Source organism: Pleurodeles waltl, chromosome 7 (genome assembly GCF_031143425.1).
Source record: "Pleurodeles waltl isolate 20211129_DDA chromosome 7, aPleWal1.hap1.20221129, whole genome shotgun sequence".
In the NCBI taxonomy this organism is placed as follows: domain Eukaryota; kingdom Metazoa; phylum Chordata; class Amphibia; order Caudata; family Salamandridae; genus Pleurodeles; species Pleurodeles waltl.
Window position 1 is genome coordinate 414,744,320 of NC_090446.1, and position 19,545 is coordinate 414,763,864.

General features: G+C 47.8%; 1 protein-coding gene across 1 annotated transcript in view; it reads left to right on the forward strand.

Moving 5' to 3' along the window:
• The window catches only part of SAMHD1 (SAM and HD domain containing deoxynucleoside triphosphate triphosphohydrolase 1), a 1,157,401-nt gene that overhangs the window by 73,041 nt on the left and 1,064,815 nt on the right, over nucleotides 1-19,545 (forward strand). The window lies entirely within an intron of this gene.

Consider the following 19,545-nt stretch of genomic DNA (forward strand, 5'->3'; position numbering starts at 1 on the left):
CAACACCTCCGTCCAGTATTCTCTCAGTGCCGTACAACTCCACACTAGATGCAAGAAGTCCGCCTCAGGAGCAAGACACCTCTTGCACCGCGCATCAGCTTGAATACCCATATTCTTCAATCTACTGGGCGTATAATACAAGCGATGTAGAAAATTGAAGTGAATAAGGCGCAGTCTATAATTAGGGGACAGCTCTTGTGCGCGCAGCAACGTCTCCACATGTCATCAGGAATGGTTTCACCTATGTCCACCTCTAAGTGGGTTTTAGCTTTAAGCCCATCCTCAGAAGCCGTTCCCTGCATGCAAACATATAGACTTGTGATAAGCCTGCGCGGGGACTGCGTTTGATAGAAGTTCCAACACTCAGCACACTGGGGGCATAGCAGGAAAGCAGGGGTAATGCGCGTGGAGCATAGCCCGAACTCTGAAAAAGAATAGTGGGTGCAGTGCAGTGTTCTGTACATCACCAAGTGCAGCTCCGAAGAGACAAACCTCCCGTCCGAAAACCAAGATCCCAGAGTATTTAAGTTCAGCTCTCGGAGAAACTCACTCGACTGTCCTCTGACAGCAGCATATCCGCAACATCTTGAACCAACACCGAAGGCGCAGAGGGCTCTCGTACTCCAGCGCGCCGCAACACCGCAGTCCAGGCTCACGCCGTACAAGCCATAGTATCTACCCCCTGCGGTTTGGATCTGATCGGACCATCAGTCACCCATGACAGCCTATCAGGCCACACTGCATCACATTCAGGAGCCAAGTGTGGCAGGTATCGTATTGGGTGTAACCAGGAATGTGCAAAATGGGGCTGCGCGCAGTGATAAGAGTTCTAGATCCGGTGCCACCAAACCACCCAGTTCGAACAGAAGTGTCAGTTTTTCCCATGAAATTCTGGGCTGTCGACCAGCCTAGGCAAGAGCCAAAACCACAGACTTAAGCCTCTTCATAAAGCTAATTGTAAGGACAAGAGTTAGATTGATAAATACAGGAATTTGGGCAGAATGACCATCTTCACTATTGCTATGCGGCCTGTCAGCGAGAGCGGCAGCAAACGCCACACCTCCACCTTATCTTCCAGCCACGAAATGGCTTTGCCGTAATTTGCTGACCAATGCTTATTAGTGTCCCTACTCGGCCATATACCCAAATACCGCACCGGTCCATCAGCCCACTGAAACGGTAATCTAGAGGGGTACTGCACTGTAGCATCGGACAAGGGCATCACCACTGACTTGGACCAGTAGATGGTGAACCCAGAAATCTGTCCAAAGCAAACTATCTCATCTAACAGAGCGCCAAGGTGCAGCTGTGGATCTTGAACATATAGGCGGTCATTCTGACCTTGGCGGGCGGCGGAGGCCGCCCGCCAAAGTCCTGCCGTCAGGTTACCGTTCCGCGGTCGAAAGACCGCGGCGGTAATTCTGACTTTCCCGCTGGGCTGGCGGGCGGTCGCCTTCAGACCGCCCGCCAGCCCCGCGGGAAAGAGGCTTCCACGATGAAGCCGGCTCGGAATCGAGCCGGCGGAGTGGAAGCTGTGCGACGGGTGCAGTTGCACCCGTCGCGTATTTCACTGTCTGCGCAGCAGACAGTGAAATACATGTAGGGGCCCTCTTACGGGGGCCCCTGCAATGCCCATGCCAGTGGCATGGGCACTGCAGGGGCCCCCAGGGGCCCCGCGACCCCCCCTACCGCCATCCGGATCCCGGCGGTCGGACCGCCGGGATCTGGATGGCGGTAGGGGGGGTCGGAATCCCCGCGGCGGTGCAGCAAGCTGCGCCGCCGTGGAGGATTCAATGGGGCGGCGGTACACTGGCGGGAGCCCGCCAGTGGTGCCGGTCCGACCGCGGCTTTACCGCCGCGGTCGGAATCCCCATTGGAGCACCGCCGGCCTGTCGGCGGTGCTCCCGCGGTCCTCCGCCCTGGCGGTCTTTGACCGCCAGGGTCAGAATGACCGCCATAGTGTGACATCATCCGCATACATGGATATAAATATTGGACGCTGTTGAAATGCCAATCCCCTGTGGTTATGGTGTTGCCTCAAGCGTACCACAAGCTGTTCCATCGCGACCGCAAAAAGCAACAGAGAGAGTGGGCATCCCTGACAAGTGCCCCTAGCTATCGAAAAGGGGTCAGAAATTGTCCCGTTTATTCTCAGTCGGGCGGTCAGCTGCGAGTACAGCAAGCGGATCAGTTGGATGAACCTAGGGCTCAACCCTACCCTAGCTAACAAAGCAAACATATATGGCCATGTAAGATAGTCAAATGCCTTAGTGGCATCAAGGAACACCGCCACCACGGGATCCTCTGGACCGATCATACTAGTAATTGCAAAGTAGGTGCAGAGATTATATAAAGTAGAGCGCCCCGCACACAAAGCCAGACTGGTCCGGCAGCACCAAGGAAGGGAGCAAGGGCTGCAATCAGGTCGCAATAAGTTTCGCCAGAATCTTATTACCTATGTTTATTAATGAAAGGGGCCAATATGAATCGCAACAGCACGGGTCTCTCCCGGTCTTCAAAATAGTCACGATGAGAGGCTCCTGCAACGAGGCCGGGAGAGCACCGCTCTCAAGTGCCTCCGCATAGACATCCAGGAGGTGTGGTGCTAATATATCCGCATATTCCTTATAGAAGGACGGCTTCAGGCCATCTAGCCCCAGGGTCTTATCACCCGGCAGACCTCATATAGCCTGGATCACATCATCCACCGAGAAGGGAGTATCTAGATATTGCCTATGCAAATTCTCAAGCCAAAGCAGGCTGATATCCTCAAAGTAGTCAGTGGCAGCAGCAGATCTTGGCCCCGAGTGCTCAGCATACAGGTCAGAATAAAAGTCAGTGAGGACTCGTCTGATCTCCTCAGTGCCGGTATGATGCACACCAGTCGAATCAGTCTGTTCTACAATATAATTGCCTGCCCATGTCTTACGAAGCATTGCTGCAAGCGACTCTTCCATTGTATTAGATTGTGTTTCTTTATGTATGATACTTTTTTTTTTAAACATGTTGATCACAAAGGGGTTTTTCAAATACAATGTCTATATTTAGTGAGAATCATTTTTCAATGAACAGGATACAAGACCCAACTGGGGCCTCCACACCTTCTGAAATGCTGAAGATACGTAGGTTCCCTCGTCTGTTTCGGTCTTCAAGAGCCCTGGTTCTTTGGATATAGACACTGTAGTGGTGTTGAAGATTGAAATAACTTTGCTGATCTTGGCATCAGAGGCCTCTAGGTTACTAATTCTGTTTTTCTGTTTCAGTGATTCTGGTACTTACTTGTTTGATATCTCTTTGCATAGTGCAGATTTCATTCTGCATTGCTTGTATGTTGACTTTTGTGTATTTGGCTAGATCGTGGAAATCTGCCAGTTTCTTGAGGATTATGTGCATTGTGGAGTTACTGTCATATTTTACATTTTTGACCGGCGAGTCAGGGTTTAGAGGATCAGCCTTGACTCTTTTCAGGCTTGCTTTAGTTTCTTTCTCTGCCCTATTGCATAGGAGTGGCTTCCTGATGAATCATGAATATCTTGTCATAGAGGATATGGATGCGGATGTTTTTCTTTGTTATTGATTCCATGTCCCAATCTCAAGAAGGGAACAAAGTCTGTAAGGTTGAGCTGTCGAGAGTCAGCCTGGAGTCGATGGGACAAAGGGTTTTGCATCCCTAGGTTGGTATGAGCGTAGCCAGTCAGAATGAGCCCAAAGTTAGGTGAAAGCTCTGTGCTCTGGAGACGAATAGGAGCAGAGTGCCAGTATCGGTGGTGGAGTAATGTTGTTTGTTTGAGTACTTGTTGGTATTAAACTTCACAGGATATAGCAGTAATAGATAGATTGTGGAATTGGTGACCACGCTTAAAAGTTAACCGTCGGACTTGCTGGATTAGATGGTCTCTCTCTAGGGCTAGCTGCACTTTTTGTGGATTACAGTGTTGGAGAATGCATTTATTTTGAGATTTTGCACTCTGATGCACACTCTGATCTGACAGTGCTAAAAGTGGGTGTCTATATGGCACGTAATGACCTACCACAACCTGTTTAAAAGTGTCCCTATGCACTGCTCACAGTAATGTGATGAAAGCAGGATGCAACACTGTAATCGGCTGACAAACTTCACTTTCAGTTATGACCCATTCGTGTCAAGTGTACTGTGGCTTCAGTTTTATAATTGAATGTGCCACAATTGTAGTTAGTAGTCTCTGGGGAAGCTGGTGGCAGTAGAGTTTAAATGATCAGTGCATTTCGTAGCAGGCTGCCATTTTGGTAACCAAAGTCCCAGAGCGGTTAGATGTCACGTAGGGGATATTGTTAGATTCCAGTAAACATGCAAGGAATCTAAAGTGCTGCTACCATGTTTCACATAATCTAAACTGAGCAGAATAGGTGGTTGTTTGAGACTATTGATGATGGTACCATACTTCGCCTGACACTGATTGTCATCATTGTTTCTCATTGCACTGCATCATATGGGTTGCAATAATCCACTGCTTTGTTATACTAACAGGGCAAATAAGGGATAAAGTACCCCATTAATTGTGTTGGAGGTCGCAGCTGCATTTGTGGCTCAGATGAAGTGCCAGGTTAAAGAGCCTCAATGCATGCACCTTGTTACAGTGTGTATATGGTTGAGTTGCAAAATAACTGTAATGTAACTCCATGTGAACCACTGTACCCACACAAAACAGGGGCCAGTTATTCAGCTAGTAGTTGCTGTTTACAATAAGTCGCCTGAATGCAGAGCATCAGTGTAGGTTTATGCTGGCTTATAAGTGCTTAGCGACCTATTTTTGTCTGTGAAGGGTGCATGGGGGGGTCACCATTTTAGCTGGTAGTCGGGCCACGAAGGAGGAACTCTGCACAGATTTGTAAGTGCTGATGGACAAAAGTTATGCACTTCTATGTCTCTAAGTCACTACTCGTTTTAATGGTGTTTTAAGATTTGCAAAATGGGCACTTCGAAAATCATCATAATTTACACTGTGTGATGCATACCGACCGCCATTTTGGTTTCCTCCGGCAGAGGTTCTGTGACTTGCAGCAGTTGCTTTCAAACAGGTGGTTTCATATAGTCCCATATATATTCGGGTAGTGAACTTGCATTAGTGGGGGTTAGAAAGTTCTTACTTGGTTGCAAAGTTTTCATCGGCTCCGTTAGGATGTCATTCAGTCTGCTTTCCACTGTGGATGTGAACCGTGCGGCATCATTACATCCCGAACAGAGGACGTAAACATTTTTCCCAGCATGGCTTCAGTGAAGTGGTTGAAGGTTCCTCGGTGTGCCCAAAGTCAAAACCCAGCGACTTCTTCGGACGAATTGTAAATCCGGTAAAAGGAGGATTCAGTGTTTAAACTTTCCCCTGTAGCAGAGCTGCAGACTTATACATGTCACAATCTGAATGCTTCTTACAGCGATTGTCAGTCAATGTCGAGGCACCACCTGGTCTCTTGCTGGTTCTGGACGGACCAAGGTAAGGGCGACCCATTTCCAGTAGCCACGGTGCTGCTGATAGAGTAAAACCAGGCAGACAGTGACCTCCAGAAGGAGTCCCAGAGGAAAAAACCCAATCCCGGGAAAAACCTCAGAACGAAGAAACTCCTGAAAAAGAGGTAAGAAAATAGAGAAGCGTAATATGAACTGGAAACAGCAAAAACTGCAGACAAGAAAAAACAGGAGAAGACCAAAAAATCACCAGATACAGGAGTGAGGAGCACCACCAGAACGGAATTGTTTGCAACGCAAGGAACAGAAGCCTATCTGTGCTTATATACTGGCAAACAGGAAGTGACATGCAGGAAGTTCTGAAGACACCACCTTGAATTGGGAAAAGCCACATTTTGAGTGAATGGAAAAATAGCCATGGTGTAAAAGAGGAAGCAAAGCATGCAGGGAAGGAAACACAGACTCCTGAGAAGAAGAAAAGATGGCTAAGAGGAAAACCATAAAGAAAGCGAAAACCAGAAAAAAGGCAGAAAGAAAAGGTAAGAGATTATAAAGGCAAAAAGCGGGCGCATTGCCCAAAGAAAGATGTACCGGTTGCGCTGTGGACCGAAAAATAGTCAGCGGCCCGAAACGCAGCTCAAAATGTGGCCCGTGGCAGAAACGGCTGTCCAGGACTCTGACCGCTGATCTGACCACGGTCTGCAAGTGGGGTGCCGCAGGTCCTCGCAGTGTCACAACACCCCCACCTTGCTCCTGAACCAAGTCACAGCCCTCTTGAACCAAGACTTCTGAAGGTGAGCAATAAAGGTACGTCAAGGCACTAACTGCTTTATGGTCCACACCACACAGAAGACTTTGTTACCGCCAGCGCAATCCAACCTATCAATGCACTCAAATCAACAAACCAATGGGTTTGAATCCGTAGATGAAGATAGTCATGACGTATATCTGTACTATATTTACTGTCTGCCCTCTATTTATGCAGTATCTCTGAGAACGCACATGCCGTAAGCTTTTCTTCCCCTTTCATCACTTTCTCCGTCAGAGTCCTCACTGATCCTGTATAATTGCCAAGTAAACATATACTACTGCCTTCTGTCCCTAGCCACTTGAAGCTCAAGAAAATGTCTTTCATGCACTTTCAGCGCAATTACTGTGCTAAATCAACTCCTTTCAGTTTGTGATTATAAGTTGAGGATGTCCGAGTGCGAGCATTATCTACTGTTGAACCGAAGGCAAACATGCTGGGGAACACTGCCTAAGTTCTCTAAAGTAATAACCCAAACAAATGTCCTGTGTGACTCATTCACTGACATTTATAATTTAGCTTTGAAATTGTGAAAACTCAATTGCTAACTTGTATCATACCAAATGTTTGAAAAAAGGGTACAGGGCACAATATCTTGTATGATGATTGTTTTCATATCTTATACTAATCATGTGACAACAATCACCATACAACATTTTGTGTCCTGTACCACTTTTCTATAACATTGGTTATGATACAAGTTACTAATTGAGTTTGCACACTTTGAGCAAAAGTAGAAGTATTGGTGAATAAGTCCCACAGGGCACTTGTTTGACTTATCACACTTAATCTGGTTCTCGTGGGCAATCAGGGTGGTCCTTGTGTAGTATATTTACGTTTTCTGACAAGCACTTTAAAATTTAGTCAAGCCTTTCACATTTTGCCCCTCGGGGTACTCCACGACAACGCAGCATATATTCTGTCTACCAGTATGTGCAGTGTGGGGTCTATAATGCAATCAGTGAACAGAACACCTACCACATTCTGACAATGGATAAAGTTGTTTAGAAGGCCATAAGGAAGTCCATGATTTTGTCAAGTAGATGAACTAAAATTCTGCAGGTGCTTGCCTAGCAAAGTAGTGGAGCATGAACGGTAGGTATTCATGCACAGAAGTTCAAAGGTTTACCAAAGGCAACTCCATCTCAGTAAATTTCCCACTACTTCAGTTTTGTATGATACAACATAAAGATGTGTAGGAAAACACAGGGCTGGCTGAGATGGCCACTGGTGACAATAAACGCAACTTAAATGCTGCATTCCCTACTTGGAGCAGAGTTTACAATGACAAAATGGTTCTGCCTTTTAGGTGTTTCAGGGATGCAATAAGTAGTGTGTCACTCCTGCAGCTTTGCCACGTCCTCCAGAACAAATACAGGGGAGGCTACTGCTTCTGTAGCAGTAAGACTTTCAGTGACGTACAGCTGAGAGTCAAGGAAAGACATGAGTTTTTCTGAGGTTGTCTGACGATAAACAACATATGCATTGCATGTTATCATCTCGATCAGGTGGGTAATCAGTTTCTTGTTCCAAGTGCGAGTTTTAAGACTTGCATTGTATAGCTGAAGAACTTGGTCGTTCTTATCCACTCCACCCAAGTACTTGTTGTAATCCATTATATAGATAGGCTTGTGAAGTTAGGCCATCTGACCCCAAACTTAGACTGGGGAAGTGCTCTTATCGTGAATTGTAGTGATCATGTACATATCACACTTATCCGAGAACTTGACTGCAAGCAGTTTGTTGGAGCGCAGCACAGTGCTGTGGGATATCTGGAGCTTCTTTCAAACAAGCTCCTGCGTGAATTATTTGCGGCGACAACAAACTGTACCACAGATCACCTTGCTAGCTTTGTACAGCTCACTGAACAGCTCTACTCCCATACAGAAACTGTCCACAGAAAAGTTATAACCTTTGTAAAGGAGTGGCACTAGAAGTCTGGCTTATCTCAGAAGCAATGTGTAAAGTATTTGTGCGCGCACACACACACACACACACACACACACACACACACACACACCAACAGTAGCGCAGTGAAACAACTACAAAAGGACTCCAAACCAGTTTAGAAAAACAGGCAATATTTATTTGAGAAGAACAAGACCAAAACGACACAAATCCAAAATACACAAGTCAAGATATCACTTTATAAAAATTTAAGCAAGTCTTAATCCATAGGAATCAATATCTCTTAAGCACAAAGTACATGGGATGCACCCTAAACCAAGACAGTGTGTGCCACAAGGGAGGTGAGGCACTTGAAAAGCAAAACGATGTGTTGGTTCCTTACTGCACAGGGTAGGTGATGCATTGATTCTTTCCTTGCCGGTGAGACGATGCATTGGTTCCTTACTGGCAGGGGAGACCATGCATCGGTTTCTTCACACAGAGCTTCGGTTCCTTACTGCGGTGTGGGGTCGATGAGTATTTGGCACCCAGGGAGGATGCGTGGAAAATCCAGATGTGCTGTGTTGAATGGACTGTGGTGAAACAGGTGCTGCATCAGTTCTGCAGGCGAGAGATAGGTGCTGCATCGATTCTTCTGGCACGGCGGGTTGATGCATGGATTTTCTTCTTCAGATCACCAGCTTGCATTTCCAAGAGCCCAGGCACTGATGTTGGCACCACTTGGCAAGTTAGGACTCTCAGCAGAAGAGTCCAGGCACTGGCAGATGAAGTCTTTGATGTCCCTGAGACTTCTTAACAGGAGGCAAGCTCAGGATTCTAACTATGTGATGTCAGAGGTCCAGTACCTATACCCATTTCTGTCTTTGAAGTAGGCAAACTTCAAAGGGAAATCTATGTAATGTATTCCCAAGACCCTGCCTTTGCCTTTCCCTGCCCTGGCCCCAGGCACACTCCAGGGAGTTGGAAACTGTTTTGTGTGAAGACCGGCACAGTCCTGTTTAAGAGCAAGTGTAAGCTCCTCCCACCATCCTAGCTCAGAAAAAACCATCAGGATATGCAGGGGAAACCTCAGTTCCCTTTGTGTGACTGTCTAGAGTGAATGCACAAACAGATACAGAATGGTTAAGCAATAAAATGCCCACTTTATAAAGTTAACACAAAAGATTGACGGAGAGTTGAAACTTGTCAAACACTCTTCCCTAGTCTCAGATCTGGGTTTAATCCATCATTCTATTGCTCACCATGCCACCCCAGTTTGGAGCCAGCCATATGCAAATCAGTCTTGACCCTGTTCCCCATGGGAACGGTCCAGCCCAGACTGGCAGGCCAGGTCCTCCTTGGACCAGAAACAAGCATCCTGAGACCATTTTCGGGGTATCGCTCCTAATCAGCCTGGCTAGCTTGAATCCAGTGGCACAATGAGCATGGGACCCACGCCTGGGCATACCCTTCCCACTTAAGGCAACTTTAGCAACACAAAAGGTTGATGGACGGAGTGCTGAAACTTTTCAAACACTCACCCATAGTCTCAGATCTGGGTTTAATCCATCGTTCTTTTGCTCACTATGCCAGCCCAGTTTGGACCCAGCCATATGCAAATCAGTATTGAGCCTTCTGTTAATCCTCTTGTTGTGTTGCTTTGTTCACCGCAAGTGGCAAGGGTATGTCCAGACGTGGGTCCCTTGCTCACTATGCCACTGAATTCAAGCTAGCGTGGCTGAGGAGCGATGATACCCAAAACTGGTCCCATGATGCTTGTTTCCGGTCCAGGGAGGACTTGGCCTGGCAATGCAGCTAGACTGATGGATTTAACCCAGATCTGTGGCTGGAGGTGAGTGTTTGAAAAGTTTCAGCACTTGGTCTACCATCTTGTTGCGTTGCCACTTTCTGAAAGTTGCATTTTCAAACATATAATTCAAAAGACAACTTCACTAAAAGATGCATTTGTAAATTTTGAGTTAAAAGACCCCAAACTCCATTTCACTATCTGCTCCCAGTGGGAAATTACATTTAAAAGATATTTCAAGGCAATCCCCATGTTACTCTATAAGAGAGATAGGCCTTCCAATAGTGAAAAACGGGTTTAGCAGTCTTTCACTATCAGGACATGTAAAGCACACCAGTACATGTCCTACCTTTTTAATATACTGCACCATGCCCATGGGGCTGCCTTAGGACTACTTCAGGGGTGATTTACATGTAGTAAAAGGGTAGGTTTAGCAAGTGGGTGCACTTGACAGGTCGAATTGGGAGTTTAAAACTGCAGACACTGCAGTGGCAGTCTCCAGACATTTGTTGGGCTACTCATGTGTTTAATAGCCTTTGATTTACAGGCCTTTGACCCAGCTGGTGCACTATGCTAGGGACGTATTAGTAAAACAGATATGCCTATCATGGATACACCAATCACCAATACAATTTAGACAGAGAACATATGCACTTTAGCAGTGGTAATGTGCCTAGAGTCCTAAAGCCAACAAAACAGGTCAGGAAAAAATAGGAATAAGAAGGCAAAAAGCTTGGGGATAACCCTGCTAAAAGAGCCAGGTCCAACACAACCTTTCCTGTGACTCCTAGCATCGGAGGGTAACCTACAGGGTTTAGGGTTGAGTCCTTTCCTACATACACTCTCAAGCAGTTCACTTAGTCAGTAGAGATCTCACACAGCATGTACAACGTGATGCCATAGCAAGCTCTATTGCTCGCAGCGTACTTCCTGAACAGCAGCCGCACTTTGTACAGCATCAAGGACTCGTCATTGGCTATTTTCTTTTCAGGAGCATAGATCTTTGGAAACCTGGCAGACAAATGTTCCATGATAAGCCAAATTTTAACCACCCTTTCATTGTCTGGATGGTCCCAGGACAATACAGCAGAATTGTCATTGAAATGCAGCTTGCGCTGCAATAGCAAAAAATTATATCTGCGATGTATGGTGCGAAGATGAGGATACCCAGACTGTGTGAGTAGACTAGTAAGACTGCAAGGTTGGTTTCTGCAGTAACCACATTTTCAGCATTAGGCCCAAAAAGATCTTCAACTGCACAGTTTTCTCATTGATAATTTTACAACAAATATTGCCCAGTGGAAATGCCCTAAACTACGCGGGCACAGCCACGCCTACCAGAAGGCCACAAGCTAAACAATGCTTGCTTAAACCATGCAGATGTCTTAATTACGCATTTGCCTGGTTAAGGCAGGTCGCATATGTGTTGTTCAGGCAGCAGTCTAGCTGTGCGGATGGGCGGGCAAGCAGGAAGGAGCAGAACGAAGGATCGGTCAAGGTAAGTGGGGCTGGTGGTGTTTTTAGGGGGTGAGGGATTTTTTTTTATTTTAGGGGTGCATAGGGGGAGCTAAGGGCGGTGGGGGGGATGGAGTTTTGGGAATTTAGGGCGCAGGGCTGGGTTGGGGTCTGGGTAGATTTGGGGGCAGGGTAGGGGTACTTTTGAGGATTTGGGCCTCAGGGCAGGGTAGTCATACGGGCAGGCGCTGCGTGGTTTGCTGGTATGTTTTAGGGCACAAGGTGTGGGGGTGGCTTAGATTGAAGGATAGAGTGGGCGAGGTAGTTTGGTGGATTTAGGCCTTTGAGTACTGTTAAGGGTGGGGGGGTGGCCCGGGTTAGTTTTTTTAGGTTTATGGCAGGGTAATTTTAAGGGCAGGGTAATTTTAAGGACACAGGTGTGTTAGGGCGCAAGGCAGGGGTGGAGTTTACAACGCATATTACTTTACCACATATGCTTTTAGAACAAAATTTGTTGTAAAGGCATGTGTGGTAAAGCCATGCGTGGTAAAGACGAGGTCGTGGTTCTGACCACGTTGTTCAGGCATACATTGTTTATGCATGCGCGGTTGTGTCATACAACCGTTGCCTATATATTATTATTGATGTCATATACAATGTTATGAGTGTTGTAATATGTGGAGTAATTAGCTGCGCATGTCTAGAGCATCGGTTATAGTTACCTTAAAGCATGATTTATAGTTTCTTGAAATAACTCTACAAAGGCTGAATTTCAACGGTTTTGTGCTGATTTTGAACCTAAATGTAATGTCACCGTATTATTTTTTTATCTTTCTTCAGTGCATTTCTGTTTTTTTTTTTTTTTTTTTTAAGCAGCATTGTGTAGGGCACAGTGAAATTCTTTGTCTTTTTTTTCTTTTGTAAAGCAGCAGTGGTTTGGGTGCAGGGCCCTGCTTCCAACCCTCTGCGTCCAGCCAACCCTACTCGTAACACCACGCAGGGTTGGTGAGTGAGTGTGTGAGTAGATGTATTTTTTTCTGAGCTAGGCTCCGGATTCACATATCCTTTGCAAATGTACACTGGAGGCCGCTCCGAGTCCCGCAGTGTGTCCACGGATGGTCCAAAAAAAAGCTATTGTAGGCAATTTCTTGACCATTAAGGGGTAGTACCATCTATTCTATGGTGACAGGATACCTCTATCCTGACCCATTGTCAGTTTTCCGTATTATTCCTTCCACCCGTACCGAGCCAATAAATAAAATGGCAGCCGCAACTTTTCTCCCAGGATGCAGCCAGCCAATCAGGGACTTTCTTTGGTGCGTGGATCTGCGGATCTATATTGGTGAATCAGTGTCCTGAGATAACTATATATTTTTTTTCTTTAATATCTCTGAAAATACTGATCTGATTAACACCAAATTGCAAAAAGGATGTTTTCTGTACCAAGATCTTACTTTCTGCCAAATTTGGTTTAATTCAGTCCAGTGGTTCGAGCTGTATTCATGTCTAAAACCCTATGAGAAATTGGTTGGGGAAAACGTTGGCCTTCACTTGACGAATCACCCCAAAACTTTCAAGACAGCAGCTAAAGTTAGTGGCTTACTAGTTTTGAAAATTTCATTAAGATTTTCAGATGACTCCAAAGTTACTGTCAAAACAAAAAAACAAATAGGTCCTAACTCTCACACATTTTCTTTTCTCTCTCTCTCTCTCTCTCTCTCTCTCTCTCTCTCTCTCTCTCTCTCTCTCTCTCTCTCTCTCTCTCTCTCTCTCATATATATATTCACTTAAACAGTTTACAGAGATGATATAGTTAGAAAAAAGCTTTTAAAAAAAACCCATAGAAAATCACTTAAAAAGAAAATCAAAGTTTACAGGGACGTTATAGTTAGGCTCACATTTTAAACAAACAAAACCATAGAAATTCAACAATTATGGTTAGTTATCTCAAGTAATTATAACTCATGCCCTAAAGTAACTATAGTTCCTTAGTAGAAGCTCGGAATGCTGGTGAGGCTAAGAAATAGTCAACGTGTGTATAGGTTTTATTTGCTGCTGAGTAGAAGGCATAATCCCTGGAATTCGGGTTTACCTCCTGCCATATGTCTGCAAGTCCACAGTTCTTAAGCTACTAAAGCCCTGCTGGGGAGAAGACTTCCGTCTGTCCTCATCTGTGGCCTGACTGTTCTAGGTTGTTGTCCACAACTAAGATAAAGTCGCCCCCTACAAGGATCGCCGCGTCAAGTGTAGTTAGTGTTGAGGTGAGGGCTTGCATGATGAATGCTTCTTGTTGTGTGCTATGGGCGTAAATTGGGGCCAATTTGAAGTGGAATGTGCTCACCCTTACTCTGTATGCCAGATATCTGCTTTTTATCTCGTTTATTTCGGTGAGAAAATCTCCTGGGAATGATCTCGATACCAGGATTGCCACTCCTCCATATTTCGTGTGTGGAGGACCAGTAATGTTGAGGGAATCGCTTAGAGCGCATCCGAAAGCCAAGAGATGTGTTTCTTGCAATAGACATATGTGGCTCTCAGAGTGCTCTAGCAGGGAGAGGATTGCCAACCTTTTTGCTGGGTTGTTGAGATCTCTGACATTGAAGCTCAGACATTTAATTGTCAGATGTGTTAGAGGACGGGGGCAGATGTCACTGGCATGCTAAAAGTAGAGATGTGTTGGGTGATGTGCTCAGTATTGTACAGGTGTTGGGGTTCGTCTAACATTAAATTCTTCGTACTGGTGAGGAGGGGGGAGTAAAACAAATAAAAGTGTGACACAACAGTGGTCATTTTGAGGCAAATTGTTTTGCGGGTGTCCAGGGTTTCTGGTAGAGTTTCTAGAGCTGGTCAAGGGCCCTGCTGCCACAGGCCCAGTCGTCGCAGCACAGCGGACCAGGACCTGCAAGTTCAAGTGCAGATAACGTTATCATGAGGAACTTTTATCTTGTTGTCTAGGTGTTGGTGCCAGAGGTAAGGCTGTCCAGGACTGCTTGTAGCTCCTGGGCTCTCTCCCTGAGTGACGGCCTGTTATGCTTCCGTCTTCAGGCCGCTCGTTTCCATCTAGACCGCGCCCTAGGAGTCCCTGGTCTCTGAGTCCGAATAATCCTCTGCCATCTCAAGAACCTGTTGGCCCTCCCTGAGGGTCTTCAATTGGTGTAGTTGGCCTTCCCAGCGGAATATGAGTCTAAAAGGGTGCCCCCAGCCATATGAGACGTTATGAGACTGGAGACTGTAATAGGTTTAAACTCCCTGCGTCTTTGTAGGCTGAGCAGGGATGGTGTTGGAGGCTGGCCTGGCTTGTAGTGGGTACCAAGGGGTACTTACACCCTGTACCAGGTCCAGTTATCCCTTATTAGTGTAGAAGAGGTGTTTCTAGCAGCTTAGGCTGATAGAAGGTAGCTATAGCAGAGCAGCTTAGGCTGAACTAGGAGACATGCAAAGCTCCTACTATACCACTGGTGTCATATGCACAATATCATAAGAAAACACAATACACAGATCTACTAAAAATAAAGGTACTTTATTTTTATGACAATATGCCAAAAGTATCTCAGTGAGTACCCTCAGTATGAGGATGCCAAATATACACAAGATATATGTACACAATACCAAAAATATGCAGTAATAGCAAAAGGAAGTAATGCAAGCAATGTAAAGTTACAGTAGATTGCAATAGGAGCACATAGGTATAGGGGCAACACAAACCATATACTCCAAAAGTGGAATGCGAACCACGAATGGACCCCAAACCTATGTGAGCTTGTGAGGGTCGCTGGGGCTGTAAGAAAACAGTGAGGGTTAGAAAAATAGCCCACCCCAAGACCCTGAAAAGTAGGTATAAAGGGCACCTATATTTTCCAGAGAGCACAGAAGTCGTGATAGGGGAATTCTGCAAGGAAGACCAACACCAGCAATGCAATCAAAGTGGATTTCCGGACGAGAGTACCTGTGGAACAAGGGGACCAAGTCCAAGAGTCGCGACAAAGTCGAGAGTGGGCAGATGCCCAGGAAATGCCAACGTCGTGAAGAAGCTTGCAGAGGTGTTCCCACGCAGAAAGACCGCAAACAAGCCTTGCTAGCTGCAAGGGTCGCGGTTAGGATTTTTGGATGCTGGTGTGGCCCAGGAGGGACCAGGATGTCGCCACTTGGATGAGGAGACAGAGGGGGCGCCCAGCAAGTCGGGGAGCCCTCACAGAAGCAGGCAGCACCCGCAGAAGTACCGGAACAGGCACTTGGAAGAGGAGTGAACCGGAGCTCACCCGAAGACACAAAAGGGAGTCCCACGACGCCGGAGGACAACTCAGGAGGTTGTGCACTGCAGGTTAGAGTGTCGGGGACCCAGGCTTGGCTGTGCACAAAGGAAATCCTGGAAGAGTGCACAGGAGCCGGAGCAGCTGCAAATCACGCGGTACCCAGCAATGTAGTCTAGCGTGGGGAGGCAAGGACTTACCTCCACCAAACTTGGACTGATGAGTCACTGGACTGTGGGAGTCACTTGGACAGAGTTGCTGAGTTCCAGGGACCACGCTCGTCGTGCTGAGAGGGGACCCAGAGGACCGGTGATGCAGTCTTTTGTTGCCTGCGGTTGCAGGGGGAAGATTCCATCGACCCACGGGAGATTTCTTCAGAGCTCCTGGTGCAAGGAGGAGGCAGGCTACCCCCAGAGCATGCACCACCAGGAAAACAGTCGAGAAGGCGGCAGGATCAGCGTTACAGAGTTGCAGTAGTCGTCTTTGCTACTTTGTTGAGGTTTTGCAGGCGTCCTGAGCAGTCAGCGGTCGATCCTTTGGCAGAAGGTGAAGAGAGAGATGCAGAGGAACTCTGATGAGCACTTGCATTCGTTATCTAAAGAATTCCCCAAAGCAGAGACCCTAAATAGCCAGAAAAGGAGGTTTGGCTACTTAGGAAGGAGGATAGGCTAGCAACACAGGTAAGAGCCTATCAGGAGGAGTCTCTGACGTCACCTGCTGGCACTGGCCACTCAGAGCAGTCCAGTGTGCCAGCAGCACCTCTGTTTCCAAGATGGCAGAGGTCTGGAGCACACTGGAGGAGCTCTGGGCACCTCCCCTGGGAGGTGCAGGTCAGGGGAGTGGTCACTCCCCTTTCCTTTGTCCAGTTTTGCGCCAGAGCAGGGCTGGGGGATCCCTGAACCGTTGTAGACTGGCTTATGCAGAGATGGGCACCATCTGTGCCCATCAAAGCATTTCCAGAGGCTGGGGGAGGCTACTCCTCCCCAGCCCTGACACCTTTTTCCAAAGGGAGAGGGTGTAACACCCTCTCTCTGAGGAAGTCCTTTGTTCTGCCTTCCTGGGCCAAGCCTAGCTGGACCCCAGGAGGGCCGAAACCTGTCTGAGGGGTTGGCAGCAGCTGCAGGGAAACCCCGGGAAAGGCACTTTGGCAGTACCCGGGACTGTGCTAGAGACTCGGGGGATCATGGAATTGTCTCCCCAATGCCAGAATGGCATTGGGGTGACAATTCCATGATCTTAGACATGTTACATGGCCATGTTCGGAGTTACCATTGTGACGCTATACATAGGTAGTGACCTATGTATAGTGCACACGTGTAATGGTGTCCCTGCACTCACAAAGTCCGGGAAATTTGCCCTGAACGATGTGGGGGCACCTTGGCTAGTGCCGGGGTGCCCACACTCTAAGTAACTTTGCACCCAACCTTCACCAGGTGAAGGTTAGACATATAGGTGACTTATAAGTTACTTAAGTGCAGTGGTAAATGGCTGTGAAATAACGTGGATGTTATTTCACTCAGGCTGCAGTGGCAGGCCTGTGTAAGAATTGTCAGACCTCCCAATGGGTGGCAAAAGAAATGCTGCAGCCCATAGGGATCTCCTGGAACCCCAATACCCTGGGTACTTCAGTACCATATACTAGGGAATTATAAGGGTGTTCCAGTATGCCAATGTGAATTGGTAAAATTGGTCACTAGCCTGTTAGTGACAATTTGTAAAGCAGAGAGAGCATAACCACTGAGGTTCTGGTTAGCAGAGCCTCAGTGAGACAGTTAGTCATCACAGAGGGAACACATACAGGGCACACTTATGAGCACTGGGGCCCTGGCTGGCAGGGTCCCAGTGACACATACACTAAAATAACATATATACAGTGAAATATGGGGGTAACGTGCCAGGCAAGATGGTACTTTCCTACAGATGGGTCTTAATATAGGAGTAGATTGTGGCCTCTGAACTGGATACGTTGCTGGCTATGTGCCTTCCGGAGAATGTATTGAGGCCTTGACCCAGTGCCTCCTGGGCAACCAGCTGTATACATGTGTACATGGTCCAGTAGAATCTCTTTGTTTTCCTCACAGCTTCCGAATGAGCGAAACAAGGCCTTGGTTACTCTCTGATGTCCTCGCCTTCCGGCCCATTAGAGGCACCTCTGACTCGGATATTGTGTCGGCGGGAGCGGTTTTCAAGGTCTTCAGAAACTGGCTGCAATTGATCCTGCTTTTCCCATAATCGGAGGATCTCTTGTCGTAGCTGCTCAATATCCTCATCTCTTCCTATCTTTTTGTCTTCCAGGCTTGAAACCCATTCCTCATTACCCAATCGAAGTCCGATCAGAGCAAAAATCGCGTAGTTCCTGTGAGAGGTCTTTCTGTAGATTCTGGAGATCGTTTTTTAGAGAGTCGAACAGGGAGGTGAGGAAACCCTTCATCACTGGTGCGTGTTCACTGTCCGCCGAGCTCACGGTGTCAGTCACCAACGAGGGCTGCGATGTGTTGTCTATAGATTTATTTTGCAGAGGCGTAGATCTGGTCAGCATCTCACAAATGGAGTGTTCATTTTTGTGTTTCAAGGTGACCATGATCCAGGAAGCGGCCAACACCACCAGAATGAGTTGTAGTCTACGAGGCACAAACCTCTGGGTCACTCGAAATACTGGGGAGGCCCTCTTGTCTGTCTCCTTCCCTCTTGTTCTGGGCTTAGGCAGTAGGATGAGGTCTCTGCTCAAGGGGTGCTGTAGGTCTCCCTCTGGGGGTGTCTCACCAGGGCTCAAGCTCACTCTCGCTCTCTTGAAGCGCAAGCCTAATTCTAGTGTTCTGGTCTCGGGGAGCCGTGCACTTCTTGCCCCGGGTGCTCAAAGACAGTATTAGTTGCACAGGCACCCCAGGTCTCTCCCATTATAGTGGCCCGGTGAGTCCTCCTGTCCTTACCTATGCCATGGGGAACCCCGCCAGTGTTCAGAATGCCCTTGGAGGCAGGTCTGGGGGTTCTTACGGTCTGTTGCCGCATGGCCCTCATCGGCCCGGAGGCCCTCGGGCTACTGCACTCGCCACCAAACCCTCCTGCCACTCTCCTGGGTTGCTCTGAGTCCTCCCTCAGATACTCCTTTGTGCAAGCTTGAGGGCCCTGCCAGAACAAATCTGCTGCCCCCTACTGCCAGTCCAGTAGGGGGTATCCACTAGGGCCTTGTTGCCTCCTCAGCAATCCCCAGGCCGTGGCAGCTGTCTCTTATGTCCACTTCCGGATCCTGCCTGCCTCCTCATCTCTGGGGCCTCCAGGGCTGGTGCGGTCCCTCCACGTAGCAGCCGTCATGCCGGGTAGCTGGAGAGAGAGGGGGGACAGGCTTGCAGGGCAGCCCTCAATCCCACCTTTTTTTGGCCCTGTGGATGCACCACAGCTTCGGCCTCCTGTCTCCCCTGTTGGGGCCTGGCTCACGTGGCGCCTCTGTTCATGCACCCATGCCAAAGCTCTCCCCAGTCACTCACCTCCGGTGCCCGGCCCTGCGTGTTGCTGTTTCTTGGTCAGGGGCCCCCCCAGTCTCACCGGCCCGCTAGGCTTCGCTGCGACGCACACAGGGCCCGTCCGTCGGTAGGCAGCCAGCTTCTCTTCTCCCGCCCGCGCAATTCCTGCTCCTGGCTCCGTAAGAAGTTTGTGTTGCGTCGTTGGCACCCGTACCTGTGTTCTCCACCGGTCCTGCCAAGGGAGAAGGATCTGCAGTGGTCCCTGATGCCGCTGTCTTCCACTGTTTCGGCCCGGGCGGCAGAGAGCTTCAACAACACATCCGCTCATGCCCCCATCTTGGCCACGCCCCCTTCTACAGGGTATTTTGATGTATTCTATTGAAGGGTCTCATACCGCCATCTACATGGTATAATTGTCCACTGGGATACACATT